General features: G+C 49.3%; 1 pseudogene; it reads left to right on the top strand.

Annotated features, from left to right (window-relative positions):
• Window positions 1-1,062: 1,062 nt before the first annotated feature.
• Window positions 1,063-19,061, top strand: part of LOC123396413 — a 29,679-nt pseudogene continuing 11,680 nt past the window's right edge.

Raw genomic sequence — 19,061 nt, 5'->3', positions numbered from 1 at the left:
CCTCCCTCCTCAAAGCCGACGAGCTCATCGTCGTCCTCGGCCCGCCGGATCCCTCTCCTCTCTCACCTCTCCTTCTCGGGGGGGGGGGGGGGGGGGGCTTGGGTTTGATGATTCTACTGAATGTCCATTAACCTGGACATTCTCATGCAAAGCTGGAAAGCCCTCCTCTGCAACGTCCATGGCGAGCAACAAACCAGTCTCATTCACGCGTGCTTCCAGCTCAGACACATTTGGTGATTCTACTTCACCAGTGGCCTGGACATTCTCATGCAAAGCTGCAATGCCCTCGTCTGCAATGTCCATGGCGACCACCAATGGACCAGTATCCTGCATGTGTTTTTCATGAATTCAGCGTGTGTTTCCCGGCCACCTGTGCAGTTTCAACTTCGTGTCGTCAGTCGTCACGCACTGGCGCGTACACGTACGCGGCCGGTCGCCCATAAGCTACTCGTGCGTCCCGCGCCCGCGGCCCGCGCACGCGCCGCTGCCGGCCGGTGTATATATAGAGCGCGTAGTGTGCACTCAGCTCAACGGCAGCACCAACCGAGACAACAGCGGAATTCCTCTGCAACAAAGACTTCCAAGTCCGAGCTCGTGCTCCAGCATGGCTTTGGATTGCAGGGCCTTGCCGCAGCCGACGGCCGCCTGCGTCGCCGCCGTCGAGGTGGCAAGGCCGTGGTCGGGGGACAACGGCGCTCTACGGAGGGGAGGGAAAGGGACGTGCTGCAGAGAAGCGCCCTCGCGATGGACGTGCCGCTGCTGTGGGATGACGAGGGGAGGATGAAGGGAGCTGGTCGGTTTTTTTCTAAAAAAACGAAACCACTTAATGAAGGACCGCGGGTTGGTTACGAAAAAATAGAGGAGTGTTTTTGCAAAACTACCACGACAGGCGACCAGAAACCTATTTGCTTTATTATTAGGAAGAGATTAGGGGAGATATACAGTTTCCCGTGATCCGATGGCGTTAAATCTCACAGCATTTTTCCCTAAAAAAAAAATCTCACAGCTTTTCTGCAGTCGCACTACTAGTACGCATGAACAAAGTTCTCCTTTTCATCGGTGATGGTGGTTTGGACGTTTGAGTCCAAGGAGATGATGTGCGCCGTCTGTCAAGGCGACATGTGCCGCGGCCACGCCACCTTCACGGCTGAGTGCTCCCACCGCTTCCACCTCCGCTGCGTCCACCGCCAGAGCATCTGCCCGCTCTGCTTCACGCCGTGGCGCGACGTGCCGGGTGTGACTCCCACCCAGGAGCTGGTCTTCGACGACGACGAGCCTCTGGAACTGCAAACCGCAGCCGCCGACGTAGCCGCCACGCAGTCGACTGCCAGCGGCGGTTTGATGTTTATCAAGACGCACTGCGAATACCCGGCCATCGCCAAGGACGCCAGCAGCGACGGCTTCGAGGTGCTCGTGCACGCCAAGGCTCCCGCGTTGGCTCCAGCCGCGGTCAAGGCGGCGCGCGCGCCCTGGATCTTGTCATGGTGCTCGATGTCAGCGGGAGCATGGTTGGTCACAAGATCGCGCTGCTTAAGCAGGCCATGGGTTTCGTCGTCGACAAGCTCGGTGTTGAACATGTGTACAGGTCCGGGTTTTGTATGCCGTACCTGTAATGTCTTTCTCCCTATGTATTTACCTGTAATTTGAGAGACAATACACGCACCTTTTGTATATATATATATAGTGCACGATCAATGAATTATCGATGCACACAATATCTTTTACACGGTATCTATCGCAAGTCGATCCTAACCCCTAGCTTCCGCCTACCCTAGCCGCCGCCGCCTCGGGCCGCCGTTGCCGCCATCTGCAGCCGCCGCCACCGCCCCACGCCGCCGCCGCCGCCTACTCCTCCCCGCGCTGCGCCTCCCCTTACCAGCACCGCGCTTCCCCTCCCCGCCGTGCCGCTCCTCCCGCCGCGCGCCGCCCCACCTCCCCTGCCGCACCGCTCCTCCATCGCGCCGCCGCCATGTCTTCCCCCGCCTCCACCTACTCCAACCCCTTCGCCGAGCCGGACCCCGTTGACATCCGTGACATCCCTATCCGTGAGCCCGTCCCTGTCATCCTCGACGCCACCGACTCCTCGTACTTCGCATGAAAAACATACTTCTCGCTGTTCTTCCGCGACAACAACCTCGTAGATCATGTTGACGACAACATTGACTCTCGCGCCACGGCGGGCGACTCCGAGTGGACCACCATTGAGGCCACGCTCATCCGGTGGTTCTTCACCACGATCTCCAAGGACCTGTTTCACAAGGTCGTACGCGACGGTGATGATGCCCGCGCCGTCTAGGTCAAGCTCAACGGTCTCTTCACCAACAACAAGCTTCAATGCCGCATCTTTTTGCAGCAGGAATTTTTTGACTGTCACCAGGATGACCAGTCCATTTATGACTACTGCCGCCGCTTGAAGACGTTGGCGGCTGAACTCCGCGACATCGGCGCCAAGGTTGATGACGACCTCCTCCTCAGCACCCTCTCCGCCGGCCTCAACGAGGATTTCGGCAACGCCGCCTCCAACCTCACCTTGATGTCGGAGCCCTCCTTCCCCAAGTTTGTGGCATACTTGCGGTTGGAGGAGCGCCGGATGAAGGGAGTGAAGAAGCGAGTGCAACATCATGTCGGGCTTCTTCTAACCGCCCGCGCACCTGGCCCCTCCCGCTGCACCACCACAGCCACAATCGCCTCAGGGTGGCGGGCATCACGGCAACCGCCGTGGCGGCGGCCGCAACAAACAGCAGCAGCAACCGGCCGGTGGGCCCCAGGCCTACGGGGGGCCCTCGTCAGCAGCCGACCCCGCCCTGGACCTACGGCACCAACCCTTGGACCGGCGCCGTTCATGCGTACTCGATGCCGGTGCCTCGGCCTCCCGCCCCGGACATCCTCGGCCTCGCCCGCCGAGCCATCAGGCCTACCTCGCCGTGCCCGGCGCCGCCTCCTATCCGGCTGCCCCTGCACCGCCGGCCATGGGCGGCTACGGCGACGCTCCGGTACCCTCCTACGGCGCGGCCCGCTATGGCGGGTCCTACCCGCCCCCGGTGCCACCGCCGTGGGATCCTTCACTCCTGGCCGCTCTGCACTCAGCGCCATCGCCCGCCAACTACGGTGGTGGCAGTGATTGGTACATGGACTCGGGCGCTACTTCTGATATGACTAATCATCCCGGTAACCTTACCTCCGCCACACCCGTTCATACTCCTACTCGTATTACACATGTCGGTCATATGTCTTTTCCGTCTAGTTCTACTCCCATTAACATGTCTAATGTTCTTGTGTGTCCTGAGCTAGTTGCTAGTCTTGTTTCTGTTCGTTGTCTCTCTCGTGAAAATCCTGTTACTATCGAATTTGACGGGGTTGGTTTCTCTGTGAAGGACGCCCGTACACGGATGGTTCTACACCGATGTGATAGCCCCGACGAGCTCTACCCGATGCATCCCTCCGCCCCCACCGCCACTCGTCCATCCACCCTCGCCGCCAGCGTCGACCTTTGGCATGCTCGTCTTGGTCATCCCAACCCTACAGTTTTGCGTCAGATTCTTCAGAGTTTTTCCTTTTCATGTAATAAGGTTGACAACCACACTTGTGAGGCCTGCCGTCTTGGCATGCACGTTCGTCATCCCTTTAGTGAGTCTACCACTATTTCCACTTTTCCGTTTCAGTTGTTGCATAGTGATGTTTGGACGTCCCCGGTTGCTAGCAACACGGGTTATCTATACTATTTGGTGATTTTAGATGATTTCTCTCACTATGTGTGGACCTTTCCCCTTCGTCGCAAGTCCGACGCCCTCGCCACACTCTCCACATTTTATTCCTATGTCACCACACAGTTCGGTCGTCCTATCCTTGCCCTACAAACTCACAACGGTAAAGAATTTGACAACGTCGCTGTCCGCAACCTCCTCGCCTCTCACGGCATCATCTTTCGCCTCACTTGCCCATACACCTCCCAACAAAATGGCCGCGTCGAGCCTGTGACTCGCACTCTTAATGACTGCGTCCGTACGTTACTCTTCCACTCTAACGTGCCTCCTCGGTTCTGGTCGGACGCTCTCGCCACGGCCAGCTTTCTCCTTAACATCCGCCCGTGTCGCCCCCGTTGGAACTATGGGCCTCACCAGCTCCTCTTCGGTACGACTCCATCTTATGATGGTCTTCCCACATTTGGGTGTCTCTGTTATCCTAGCACCGCGTCTAACACCCCTCACAAACTCGCCCCACGGTCGGTTCCCTGCATCTTCCTTGGCTATCCTTCCAACACCAAAGGTTACCGGTGCTATGATCTAGTGTCCCACCGTGTTTATACATCGCGGCGCGTGTACTTTGACGAGTTCGTGTTTCCTGTTCACCAGGTACCAGTCGCCGTCGAGCCACTCTTGGCCTCTCCCACGGCGAGGCTCCTCCCTGTCGAGCCTCCACCTGTTGGCACGACCCCCGTCGCGGGCACGGCTGCCCCTCCGGGCGCCCCCGCTGGCCCGGCTACTACCAAGGGCGCGGCTGCCCCTCTGGGCGCCCCCGCTCGCCGAGCTCCCGCCACGGGCGCGGCTGCCCCTCTGGGCGCCCCCGCTCGTCGAGCTCCCGCCACGGGCGCGGCTGCCCCTCTGGGCGCCCCCGCCGGCCCGGCTCCCGCTGCGGGCGCGGCTGCTCCGCTGTGCACCCCCGCTGGCCCGGCCGATACAGGTCCGGCCGCTGCCTCGGGCGCGGCTGTGCCTACGGGCGCCCCTACGGTAGCGCCTTCAGACGCCGCCTCCCCTGGTTCGGCGGCTGTGGGGCCCTCAGCGGCCCCCTTCCGCTCCGGGGGATGCATCCCGCCCCGGAGTGGTTACTCGAGCTCGTACAGGGACATTCCGTCCTAGCATGCGCTACACTGCTGATGAGTACGCGTGTGCTGCCTCCACCTCGTCACCGTCTCGTCTACCCTTTTCCGCTCGCGCAGCCCTTCGGGATCTGAACTGGCTTGCTGCGATGCGTGAGGAGTTCGACGCCCTACAGCGCAACCGTACATGGCACCTTGTTCCGCGGCCTCCTCATGCCAATGTCGTCACTGGCAAGTGGGTTTTCCTCGACAAGACTCGCCCCGATGGTTCTTTCGAGCGCTACAAGGCGCGTTGGGTGGTGCGCGGTTTTCGCCAGCGCGCCGGCGTGGACTTCACCGACACCTTCGCCCTGGTTGTTAAACCGGGCACGATTCACGCTGTCCTCCAGCTTGTTGTCTCTCGTGCCTGGCCAGTTCACCAGCTCGATGTGTCTAATGCTTTTTTGCATGGCCATCTTGATGAGCAGGTGTTTTGTCAGCAGCCTACTGGTTTCGTCGACACCACCTATCCGGACCATGTGTGCTTGCTCTCCCGGTCTCTGTACGGGTTGAAGCAGGCGCCTCGGGCCTGGTACCAGCAGATCGCCGCCTTTCGTCAGCAACAGGGGTTCCGGTCCACACGGTCTGATGCCTCCCTGTTTGTCTACCATCAGGGCGCTACCACTGCGTACCTTCTCCTATACATTGACGATATCATCCTGACTGCATCCTCGCCATCGCTACTTCAGCAGGTCACAGCTCGCCTTGGCACCGAGTTCGCTCTCAAGGACTTGGGGGCTCTCCACTACGTCCTCGGTATCAAGGTTGTCCGCCGTGCCACTAGCTTCTTTCTGCATCAGCACAAGTACGCCTACGAGCTTCTGGATCGAGCAGGCATGCTTAACTGCAAGCCTGCGTCCATGCATGTCGACACGAAGGCTAAGGTGTCCGCCGTTGAGGGCTCTCCGGCGTTCGACGCCCCTTTCTACCGCTCCATCGTCGGTGCTCTCCAATATCTCACGCTGACGAGGCCGGATATCCAGTATGATGTCCAGCAGGTGTGCCTTCACATGCATGCCCCTCGCGACACTCATTGGTCTCTGGTGAAACGTATTCTTCGGTATATACGTGGCACCACGGCTATGGGTCTCACCCTGACAGCATCACCGGACACCAGCCTCGTCGTTTACTCCGACGCCGACTAGGCTGGGTGACCTGACACTCGGTGTTCTACTTCCGGCTACTGCGTCTACCTCGGGCCCTCTCTGATATCGTGGTCGTCTAAACGACAACCCACAGTCTCACGATCGAGTGCCGAGGCCGAGTACAGGGCAGTGGTGAACGCCGTTACGGAGTGCTCCTGGCTACGACAGCTACTTCAGGAGTTGCTTGTTGACACTACAAGAAATATGCTCATACATGACGTTTTTAAGACGTCGTTGATGAATTCATCATAAATCTGTGACGATTTCATCCGAGATCATCGTAAACCGTTTGAGGGGATCAAATCTACATATAAATTATGACGATGTGAGTCAAAAACGTCGTAACCGCATAAGACGGGATCGTCATAAGTTTTACGACGATTATAAAAATGTCGTAACACGTTCTAACTATGTTGACATGTCACTCGTGGGTCCATTCTATCCCACCTCATCCTAGTTTGTGAAGCAACCTACTATTCTGTCATTCCAAAAATTCTCGGAAAATTCTCATAAATACTTTGGATCATATATTTCTGAAATATGTGAAAACCCTTCCTTCCATAGTTCAAAAATAATTCAGCAATATTCATTTTCCTATTCTGTTCAAAATAAGACTTTGTGAAGGAAGTGCTATTTATATTTCTTTGATTACCCTCATATTTTTTGGGCCCTTTTTCATATACAAATCATTGCCTCATGAAAACTTTCGTAACGATTTGCCTAGTAAATCTTTCTCAGCAAATTTCCAAAGTTTGTGTTCAGCTAACAGCTTTGTGAAGGAAGTACTAGATAGGAATTTCCTGATGAGTTGAATTTTTTCCACATCATCTATGTGCCCAAAACATAGCTCTCCATAAAATTTTAGCCCCATCTAACAATCCATGTGAGCTCATCGTCCAATCTTTGTTTCTGGTAATATTTTCATTTTGTGAAGCAACTACATTTTATATTGCTTTATAGTTGATGACAATTTACCACGGGATGACACTGACCATATAAACTCACTCCACCAAATTTTAGCTCATTTAATTCAGCCACTTTCTCTCAATATTTTTCCCAATATTCTGTTCAGTAGAGAGCATTGTGAAGGAAGTTTAATTTTTGTTTATTCAAATTTTTGAATTTTTTACATTATCTTAATGTGCCCAAATTATCATCTTCCTCCAAATTTAAGCTCAATCCAATCATCTATGTGAGCCCAGTTTCAATTACCATTTTCTGTCCAGATTGGCACATTGTGAAGGAAGTGTCACTTTGGCATGTCCAAATGGTATAATTTTTATACAGTGCCTTCATATGCCCTCTTCATATGCCCAAATTAAGATCATACACCAAATTTCAGCTCAATCCATTCATTTATTTGATCCTAGCTTCAACATCCATATTTCTGCACAATGTGTTACATTGCAAAGCAAGTGCCACCTAGATTCATCCATTTGAGATAAATTTTTTCCAAAATAGTCTCCTTAGTAGATGATCATCCTCAGCCAAAATTTAGGACCATTGTCTATGTGAATTACCCGCACCGCTAATCAATTACTTGGCTGCTAATTCATGTTTGAGCTTAGTTCAGTCTCCTCGTGAGATTCTTATATTGTATTCTTCTTGCTAACACCTATCGAGGGATTCTCCAACCCACCATACATGCCTATTCCACCTAGAACGCGTGGCAACGCAACGGTCAGGCGGTGACCATGCGACTCGCATGCAAGTTCACGCGCTCTGGAGTTGGGGCCCTCGACCACCATCCAAACCTCGACGTCAAGGCACCACACCATGTATTTCTGATTAAACTATAATGCAGCTGCAGTTCAAATTTAACCCGTTTCCAGCTGAATCGACATAAATTTGTCTTTTTCACAAAAGGTGGATAAAATCTTTTAACACCCAACCATTTTGTCAATTGTACATTAAATATGGACTAGTATTTTATAAAAATTATTTGGTCCAATTTTGAAACAATTATATGGTAGGTACTTTACAAAAAAACTCATTTTGGACACTTGAAAAATGGAAAAATGAATTTTACATAAAAGGAAAATGAAAACTTCCTTAATCAACGTTGTTTGCCATTTCAATACGCACCCTTGTGCATAATATTAGATCATTTGAACAAACTATGCAATGAATGTGGCCATAAGATTGATCATTTGGCTTGAAAACCATGAATCTTCACACATGATAACTCATTTCTGAGAACACTTTTTAAAAATAATTGTCGTATTACAAGTTTATTATTTTTCCTGGTAAATTTGTGACATATAATGACACAACGCAAAGGTTTTCAATTTTTTTTATTTTTTTTGAATTTCTCATGGCCATTTCAAAATGTGTAAAAACGGCGGGTATGTCCGTTCCTAGCTAGTGGTTGAATCTTGGAAAACTTTAGATGTTTCTATGATTAAATAGATACTTTTATATCTATAAATTATTTTTTGAAAAAATGAAAAGCAAACTATAATGCATCTGCAGTTCAAATTTGACCCGCTTCCAGCTGATTCGTCGAAATTTTTTCTTTTTCACGAGAGGTGGATAAAAGATTTTAACACCCAACCATTTGGTACAGTTTTGAAACAAATACATGATAGGCCCTTCACATAAAAACTCATTTTGGACACTTGAAAAATGGAAAATGAATTTTACATACAAGGAAAATGAAAATTTCCTTAATCAACGTTGTTTGTCATTCCAATACACACCCTTGTGCATAATATTAGATCATTTGAACAAACTATGCAATAAATGTGGTCATAAGATTAATCATTTGGCTTGAAAACCATGAATCTTCACACATGATAGCCCATTTTTTAGAACACTTTTTAAAAATAATTGTCGTATTACAAGTTTATTATTTTTCCTGGTAAATTTGTCACATATAGTGACACAATCCAAAGGCTTTCCATTTTTTTGATTTTGTTTGAATTTTTCATGGCATTTCAAAATGCGGTCAAAATGGCGGGTATGACCATTCCTAGCTAGTGGTTAAATCTTGGAAAACTTTTGATGTTTCTATGATTAAATAGATAATTTTGTACCGATAAATTACTTTTGAGAAAAATAAAAAGCAAACTATGAGGGAGCTGCAGTTTAAATTTGACCCGCTTCCAGCTGATTCGACGAACATTTGTCTTTTTCACAAGAGGTGGATAAAAAGATTTTGACACCTAACCATTTGGTTAATTGTGCATTTAATATGGCCTAGTATTTTAGAAAAATGATTTGGTCCAATTTCGCAACAAATATATGGTAGGTCCTTCACAAAACAACTCATTTTGGGGTCCTAAAAAAAACTCACAGCCGAACAATAGCGAGAAGCCCCCAAGACACATAAGGGAAAGCTTCTTGCACCAGCACACATCACTGAACTCTTCTTCAAGTAGAGAAGGTAAAACATATTACAGGTTACTCTGTGTTTATTTTCAGGCCAAGGGTCTCCGAAAAGTTTTGATACTCATATGATTTTATCACGTATAAGTATTTATTTTCAGGTCAACTAATCTCTACTAGAACTAACTAACAAGCAACTCTTTTTGTAAATGTGATTAGTATTTGAGAGCCTTGTTTGTCGAGTTCGTTCAACCCTAACTTAAATTTAGCAAATAACTAACTAGTAGTTGCTCACCTATCCATGATTTCTTTGAGTACATTTACTGCAATGAGCTCTTGAAAGGGGCTTTGCCTCGTGATTTTGTTTAGTGTAGTGAATATATGTTCCATCTGACCATCTCTATTCTTGCAAGCTTTCAATTATGAATATATTTACATCTTGCAACTTAATTTACATTAATTGCAAATTCATTTTTTATTGTAGTGCCTTCTAGAACTTTGGCAACATGTCGAGTTTGCCTCTATGCAAGGCTTATTGTATGTCTTTATTTTGGCAAAAATGAGCAAGTAAGAGATGTGTTCCTTTTGTTGTCATGTCTCAACTTTATTTGGATTATGAAGCGGATATTGACATATTATCTCACTTTAAAAATAATTTTGTGTGACTATTATGGTTATATTTTCACTTAATTATTAATACGGATTTGTGATTCAGAAATTTGGTTGTATATTATATGGTTTGCATCCGAATATACAATTTTTTATTTCAAAATTATATACTTAGGCTCGACTTGCCCAGACTTCACAAAATTTCTGGCTCCGTCACTGATTATTGGTAGTTTCTTCTTAAATCTTCATTGTTTTTAGCACTTAATGATTATTTTAAGTGACATATGTCTCGACCAATCAGAATAGAGTCCACGGATCACCCTACTAAAAACGATCTGAGCCGTCCAAGTCGTACAGATCCAACGGCCCACACCCCTCACCCTCTCACCCACCCAGCTCCTCTCTCTTCCCCGCACAGGGAACCCTAGCCCATCCAGATCGAACACCGCTCCTCCTCCCTTCCAGATCGCAGCCGCCACCTCCCTAGATCGCAGCCGATGACCTCCTCTCCTATCCCAACCACACCGGCGGCTGGGTGGGCTGTCGGCAGGCGTGCCTATCCCAGCGTAGGACGGCGGGATGCGCGAGGCGGAGGCTGCGACGGAGGAGGCGGAGGCGGTGGCGGGGCGTCCCTTGCGGCGCCGCGGGCCATGAAGTGCGAGCTCGCCTTCGCCCTGCAGTCTCTCTCGGAGATCACAGCCTCCCCCGGCCGCACCCGCTCCGGTCGCTCCCTCACCTCCCCCGCCGTCCCCTCATCGCCCGCCGCCAAGCGGAGGAAGAACGCCAGATCCGACCCCCCGCCCCCGGATCTGGTCTCCCCGCCCACCCCGCCCCTCGACGCCGAGGCGCCCAAGGCCGGACCCAACCACGCCCACGATGCCCTCCCACCGAGGATGCTGCCCTGGTGCCGACGCCCACCGAGGATGCTGCCCTGGTGCCGCTGCCCGAGGTAGCCTACCTCGACTCTCCCTTGGATGCCCCGCCAACGCCCGAGGTAGCCTGCCAGGATGCTTCAGACGCGCCGCCCTTGGTGCTGCCGGAGGCGCCGCCCTTGCATGCAGAGGTGCTGCCCGAGGTCAGCCACTTGGATGCAGAGGCGCCTCCCTTGGATGGAGAGGTGCTGCCCGATGTCACCCACAACGCTCTGCCCTTAGATGCAGAGGTGCTGCCTGAGGTCAGACACTTGGATGTCGAGGTGCCTCCCTTGGCTGCGGAGGTGTTGCCCCTGGTCAGCCACATCACTGCCGAGGTGCCGCCTTGTCGATGGAGGTCTTCGACAACAAGGTGGTGCCGTCCTCGCTCAGCAGCATCGCCCCGATCCTGCGCGTCGCTGCCGAGATCGAGCCCGAGCGCCCCCGCGTCGCCTACCTCTGTAAGTTCGTCACACTTCCAAGCAGTCCGCGCGTGGCGCCTATTTTGGGAGATTTTTGATGCCTTTTCCTGGCACCCAGCTTGGCGCATTTGGTGCCTCGGTCGGACAAAACGGGCAACTCGTGGTGATATGTTTGGCGACTGATAAATGTCCCACAGCCGTTGTAGCGTTTATTTGGGAGGTTTTGTGCTCAGGAATCTCGAACAATCTATGCCGCGTGCGTTGGTTATTGTTTTTTGTTCCTGGGCTGCTTTGAGTGTACGAGTTTAAGGGGCATGTCTGAGATTTCTCTGCGTATGTTGGTTTTGCTGCGTTAGCTGGATCTTCGGCTTTGATATGTTTCTCCTTACTCCTGAAGCTGATCCTAGAAGTAGCTAGCTTCTCCTGCTGTATGCACCATGGGGTGTTCGTATATGATCCTATCAGACGAGGGTCAGTTGGTGCAGACGTACAGTTTACAGTTGTGTTTCTTTTGCTCGAATGTTTCAATCATTTAGGGTAGATAGCTCTGCTCGATCGACCGGTTTGCTTGGAAAGTTGGAATACCATATATCAGATTATCAGATAGCTCATGTTGGTTCTTCGGTTTCTCTAGCTATGTGAGATTTCTCTGCCTATGTCGACCTAGCTGTACATGATGCGCTAGATTTTGGATTTTGTGCGTGTTTCCCCTATTTTCAGTAGCTAATTTTGTGGCAGGTTTTCTTCTGTATGCTTGCATTATTCGTACCAAACCAAATCACTCCTGTTTTTTGGAGTGCAGAGAACTGCAGATTTGATTCATTTGATGGATTATCCGAGAGTTCTCCCTCGTTTTGATTGGATATGAGCGCTCTGTGTGTTGTTTGAATCATGTCAGATATGACAGTTTTGCTCCACCAGCTTTTCTTCGAAGAAGTGCATATCACGTAGCACGAATGGGTGCTTCTGGTTCACCCTTTTTCGGGATCTCACGTTGATCTGTTACTCTGCGAAGTAGGTCGGTTCTACGCCTTCGAGAAGGCGCACATGCTGGATCAAAACTCCGTTGGTCGTGGCGTTCGGCAGTTCAAAACGTCCCTGCTTCAACGCTTAGAGAAGGTGTGAGACGTCTTTCTCTCTCTCTTCCCCTCCATAATTTCTGCATGATCTAGCTGCCTTGGCGTACATGATGTTTGTTTTGGTAGTTGATACATGTCGATTTGATCATGTTCCCTTGCTGGTTTTGACTGGGTGACTGTATCCGGCCTTCATAGATATATTGTGCAAGTTCCCCTAAAAAAAGATATGCAAGTTGTTGAATTATTATTATTACTATCTTAGATTTTAAACTGCTTGCAGGATATATAGGTAATATATGAGTTTGTTTGGCTAATAAGCCTCATGGAGTTAAAATCAAGCTGGAAGCTAATATGGACGACACTACCTTAATTTAGTTGTCAATGCAGTAGTGGTCCGGGTTATGTTGTCCAAATGCCTACAGTATGCAACATGCATGCAGTTTAAGCCATCAAAGTGTTTCATACTTTTCATTTTTGTGTTGTAATATACATCTTGCAGATACACGATTTTTAACTTGAAGAGTATGGTCGTTGGACTTTAGTTCAGTACAGATTTGTTTCATGATAAGCTTACCAACTCCATTTCCAAATACTTTAGTTTAAGCTCACTTAATACTACCTAACATGTCGGGACCCCGATCCTAAGCCATAGGAATCCAGCCTGTAACACATCGCATTCCTTTGTGGTCTCACGCACGGTTAACTCCACGGCTGCAGCCTTACCTTAGCCGGGACCGTTTGCGTCTTTTGACTCACGTATGCGATAGTGTCGCTAGCAATCCAATGTCAAAGAACCCGGATCGACATGTCTAGCCATAAACCAAAGTGGCAGTTCCGCACAAGGACAGGCATACATGACCCAACAAAGCAGGTGTCGGTCATCAACGAACGTAGACGAGTCGTAGCAAGCTACAAGGACTCCATTACATCGCGTGACATTTCCCCAAAGGGGACAGACACAGCAGCTAAGAAAGACACATGCCGGTCAACCAATGTGTCCGGAGCAGTAGCGAACTACCAAGGCTCGTTGGATCACAAAGGGGCATTTCCTTGTAAGGAGTGCTACTAAAGTTCACGACTAGGTATTCGAACCCCATACATATCAAGTAAGACACACGTACGCATGGCATACCGATATGTATAGATACATCGATGGCATCACAACATAACCATAACCATACAAGCTTTATTTAAGAGGCTCGGAAGAGCCACACACATAATATTACACATTAAGGGTCTCACGACCCATAATAGCAGTCATACAATTACAAGCCAGCGGAAGAGTTATAAACTGTCTGGGTACAGACAGAGCAACTAGAAGGCACATGGCCTGACTATACTACAGAGCCGACGTAGGGCCAGATCGTAGCTGGGACACCAGCTACTCGTCGTCGTCGATGTCTACGAAGAACCCTCCATTAGGGTCACTAGCAACCTCTGCAACATTTATTAAACAAACATGAGTACGAAGGTACTCAGCAAGACTTTAGGAGATCTAACTACTCATGCAAGGTATCAAAAGGTATTGTGGGGTTTCATGCGGGAAGCCAGCATTTGACTCGTGGCTGGACAACTTGCTTTTTGAAATTAGTTTTGACAACTTGATTTCTCGCACACGAGTCCACTAACACCACAACAATACACTATCGTGGAATCATTCCGTCTCCATACGGAAATGCCGTCCACGACACTCACGCTTATCTTGACAATTTTATGAGTAGCCATTGAAGTTATCTATGAACAACATATGTCTCCAAGTAGTCCATATCCGCGGACGCGGCTATTCGAATAGATCATAACCCTGCAGGGGTGTACTTCGTCACACACGCTCCCGCCACTTATCGCCATGTGCACGTCATGCACCTCGGCAACCTTCAAGCGGAAGCCCAGCGAGGGAGTCGGCCACGACCGTTAACCACGCTAGTACCTAGTCCAGGTTTATCGCCTATCTGAGAGTAACCCGTACGGAAGTCCGGCCGAGGTTTCCGCCACGGCCTTAAACGATGTGCGCAGGGTTCCCAAGCCCACCATCCGGGTGCCACTTGGTACACCGTGCCACTGCCTACCGCATCACGGTCCACCTCTCAGGTCAGCACCATGCACGGCCTCCAGCATTACTATAAACACCAGAAACTACTTGCAACTCCTGGACCGAGTACTACGCGATTAATAGGCCGAGCGGGGTCATATTTCAGGGCCCAGCATGTGGTAGTATCTAGTCTTGGATTACATACACGGAACTCAGTTCCTAAGGACGGTTCCAATGAAACAATCCGCCATGTACTCCTACACAGCCTTTCACCGGTACCTTTACCAAATCAAGTTCAACACACGACCTTTGCTCACCGAACACATTCCACATTTCTGTTCATCTCCTAGATGACAGACCATACACAACTCTAAGCATAGCATGCATAGCAGGATAAGGCACATCATAGCTCAAGCAACTACCAGGTATGCTAGGTTGCAAGGTTCGGCTATTTACTGTGACAAGGTTAAGTCATGCAAAGGAAGTGGGTCCAACTATCGTGGCAAAAGCAGTTGAAGCATTTGATCCTAATGCAATAAATAGGTGCAGGAGCAAGAACATAGGTGTTATCGGGATGATCAAAAGGGTTGCTTGCCTTGTTGCTCAGAGGAGGAACTATATCCGTCACACGGATATTCGGTGGAATCCGGGGGTGCGGAGCCTACCGAAATGAATGGCAACATTCAATAACAAACATATGCAATCAAAATGATGCATGAGCATGGCATGAGAATGCAAGTGATAGGTTATTATAATCAAGATGTTTTAGGTTTAGAGTTGATTTGAATCACATTCGAATAGCAATTCAAACGGGTATTCTCGGATACCGGTTCAATTGATTCGACCTAATGCTCAGATCAACCTAATGTTAACATGCATGAAATGTCATGTTATGGTACTGATTTATATCTAGGGCAGTGTGTGATCATTGTATTTATAATGAAAGTTGGATATTTTTGCAAATTCCATTTATAAAGTGATTAAAGAATTGAATTATTCCTTATTTCACAAATTAGGGTCCTGTAACTTTTTCAAACATAGTTTAAAATATCATAATCAGAATCCTTGAATTTTTCTGATACTTTTTCATATATAATTTATTTTCATTGGAGTTACAGATTAATTTCTATGATTTTTGCAATTTTTAGCAATTTCCTGAATTATTTTTATACTGGAAATTCCATTTATTGCATCAGGCTGACGTCAGCAGGTCAGCCGACCTGTGCATGTCAAACCTGACAGGGGGGCCCCACTGGTCAGCCTCTCTGGGACTAATCCCGCGCTGACCAGCCCCTAATTGGGGTTTGACCAGGCGTGGGGCCCTCTGGCAGCGACTGAGGGGAGGGCGATTACGCCCTAATGGTCGGCCACGTCGACGGCCACCGGAGGGTGGTCGCCGGCGACCATACCCGCGGCGGAGGGCTCGCCGGAGGCGACCTAGACGGCGCTGCACAGCACCAAAACGCACGCGGTTTGCAGCTACAGCATGCTCGCGAAGTGGCCGATCTGGCAGGACCATCTGGGGAGGCTAGGGTCGCCGGAAGAGGCGTCGGCGATGAGCCGGAGCGGCGGCCGAAGCTCGGGTGTCGTCGGGGGCTTTGAATCAGAGGGATCCACGCTCAGTTCTTAGCTGCTACGGCATCTACGCGTCGTCCTGGAGCTGCTGGTGCTCTCGAGAGGACGAGCTGGACATCGGAGGGCTACCGGCGACGAGCGGCAGCGGCGGTCCTCGTCGGGCTCCGGTGAAAGTAGGGCTAGAGGAGGGGATCGACGGGGAAAACCTAGGGAAAACGACCGCATGCTCACAGGGAGTGCAGAGCAGAGCTCAGACGGCTCGGGGAAGGCCTGGGGGCGACGAATCGACGGGAGAGGTCCGGCGGCCGGAGGTGGAAGACGACGGCGTTTCGGGCGTTGCAGGGCGCGAGGAAGCTTCGGCTTCTGCAGAGACGACCAGGGCGACGAGGCAGAGCTAATGGCGTGCTCTGGGAGGGGTTCCTATGGCCAGGGGCACGGCCAGCTCGAGCTCGAGCTCGGCTCTAATGGCGGCAGCAGGGAGAAGGAGGAGATCCGGGAGGAGGGGAAGAACCGAGGCGGGGAATGGATAGGGGAAGCTCTGGGGAGCTTATCCCCGTCGTTGCCAGCGTGAACCGGCGGCCAGGCAGGCACGCAGGTGCGTGGCCGCGCCGGAGGAGGCGGCGGCCACCTCCTGCTGCCTACTGGCGCGAGGGAGGGGACGAGCGGCGAGATGGGCCGGGCCTGGCTTGGGCGACAGGTAAGATTTTTTCCATTTTCTCTTTTTTTTGTTTGTCTGTTTTGCTATTTATTGCTTTGCTAATTATTTCAGCTCCAAAACAAAAAGTAAAAAATATTTTTGACCTCCTGAAATATTTGTTATAATATCCCCACTCATTTCCAAGACTTTCAACATTTTTGGAAAATTAGAGTTTCTGATTTCAAATTTTTAAATTTGAAACCAGTGGCTTTTGCAATTATTTAAAATGCTTAAAGTGTCAAGAAATAGTTTTCTTCAATGCTCATTTACTTTCATGATTTATCAGAAAGTTTGAACATTTCTTGAGGCCATTTTGGGTTCATTGATTTTGAACTAGTTGAAATTTCCTTTGATTGAAATGGTGGCTAGGGTTTTGAGTTTTTCCTTTGCCACTTTGTTGTTTTTGTTGAAATTTCTTAGATGCAAATGCAAAGAAGACATGGGCACAATGCTATCGTGCTTAAGGGTTAGGGATGTGACAACTCACCCCCACTCAAAAGAATCTCGTCCCGAGATTTAGAAGTCGTCGGGAATAATGCAGGATATTCGAGTCGGAGACGATCCTCTCTTTCCCAAGTTGCCTCCTTTTCAGAATGATTTGACCATTGAACTTTAAGAAACTTGAGGTTTCGACGTCGAGTGGTACGCTCAGCTTGATCAAGAATACGCACGGGGTATTCTCAATAGGAAAGGTTATCTTGTAGATCAAGCGTTTCGTGGTCCACTTCACGGATAGGATCCGAAAAGCAACGCCTGAGTTGCGAGACGTGGAAAACATCATGAACCTTGGAAAGATGCGGAGGAAGTTCCAACTGGTAGGCAACTTCTCCTCGTTTGGCAAGAATGCGAAAAGGTCCAATGTAGCGAGGAGCCAATTTGCCCTTGATACCGAATCGATGGGTACCCTTCAAAGGTGTAACCCGAAGGTAAGCCTTCTCGTCAACTTCAAAGGTCACAGCCTTATGATGACGATCATATTGGCTCTTTTGACGAGACTGGGCTGTTTTCAACTTTTCACGAATAATGCGAACCTGCTCTTCTGCGTCCTGGATCATGTCCGGGCCAAAGAGTTAACTCTCTCCGGTTTCTGACCAATTAAGAGGTGTTCGACATCTTCGTCCATAGAGAACTTCAAAAGGGGCTTTGCCCAAGCTTGATTGATAACTATTGTTATAAGCGAATTTGGCGAATGGAAGGCACTTCTCCCAATTCATACCGAACGAAATAACACAAGCTTGGAGCATATCTTCTAGGATTTGATTCACTCTTTCTATTTGACCACTTGATTGAGGATGGAAAGCAGTGCTAAAAGATAAGTGAGTCCCCATGGCATTCTGAAAACTTTCCCAGAAGCGAGAAGTAAAGATACTTCCACGGTCCGAGTTAATTTCCAGGGGAACACCATGAAGAGACACTATTCGAGAGATATATAACTCTGCTAGCTGGCTAGCTGTTATACTCTCACGAACAGGAAGAAAATGAGCCACTTTGGAAAGACGGTCAATGACCACAAAGATAGCATTATTTCCTTTCTTGGTCTTGGGAAATCCGGTAATGAAATCCATGCTAACTTTATCCCATTTCCATTCAGGAATAGCTAAAGGTTGAAGGGTGCCAGCAGGCCTTTGCTGTTCTGCCTTAACTCGACGACAAACATCGCAGTTAGCAACGAACTCAGCAATTTCTCTCTTCATCCTAGTCCACCAGAACCTCTGGCGTAGGTCCTGATACATCTTAGTACTACCAGGATGAATGGTGAGAGGGGAATCATGAGCCTCCTTAAGGATTAACTGCCTTAGATGTGGGTTCTTAGGAACCACTAAACGATTCTGGAAGAACACCACACCTTGATCATTCATGGAAAATTCTTTAGCGTTTCCGCTAAAAATATTCTCCTTGATCCGTGATATACCCTTGTCACGCTTTTGGCCAGCTGTAATTTGATCCTTAAGAGTAGGCTTCGCCACCAGGGTAGAAAGGAATCCTTGAGGAACAATATGAAGATTCAACTTCCGAAAGTCCTCATGGAGATGTGGTTGACCTTGTTGTAGCATCAAATTGTTACAATAAGATTTACGACTTAGTGCATCTGCCATTACATTGGCCTTCCCCGGGGTGTAAGTTATCCCTAAGTCGTAATCCGAGATCAACTCAACCCATCGTCTTTGCCTGAGATTCAAATCCGGCTGGGTGAAGATATATTTCAGACTTTGGTGATCAGTGAATATTTCGCAACGATTACCCAGAAGGTAATGTCGCCAGGTTTTTAGTGCATGGACCACAGCTGCAAGCTCAAGGTCATGTGTCGGATAATTATCCTCATGTGGACGCAACTGTCGAGATGCGTATGCGATCACATGATGATCTTGCTTGAGAATGCAACCTAATCCTTGTCGCGAGGCGTCGCAATAG

This window comes from Hordeum vulgare, chromosome 5H (assembly GCF_904849725.1).
Source record: "Hordeum vulgare subsp. vulgare chromosome 5H, MorexV3_pseudomolecules_assembly, whole genome shotgun sequence".
Taxonomy (NCBI): Eukaryota; Viridiplantae; Streptophyta; class Magnoliopsida; order Poales; family Poaceae; genus Hordeum; species Hordeum vulgare.
Note: the sequence above shows the minus strand (reverse complement) of the source record. Positions and strands in the feature narration are given on the sequence as shown.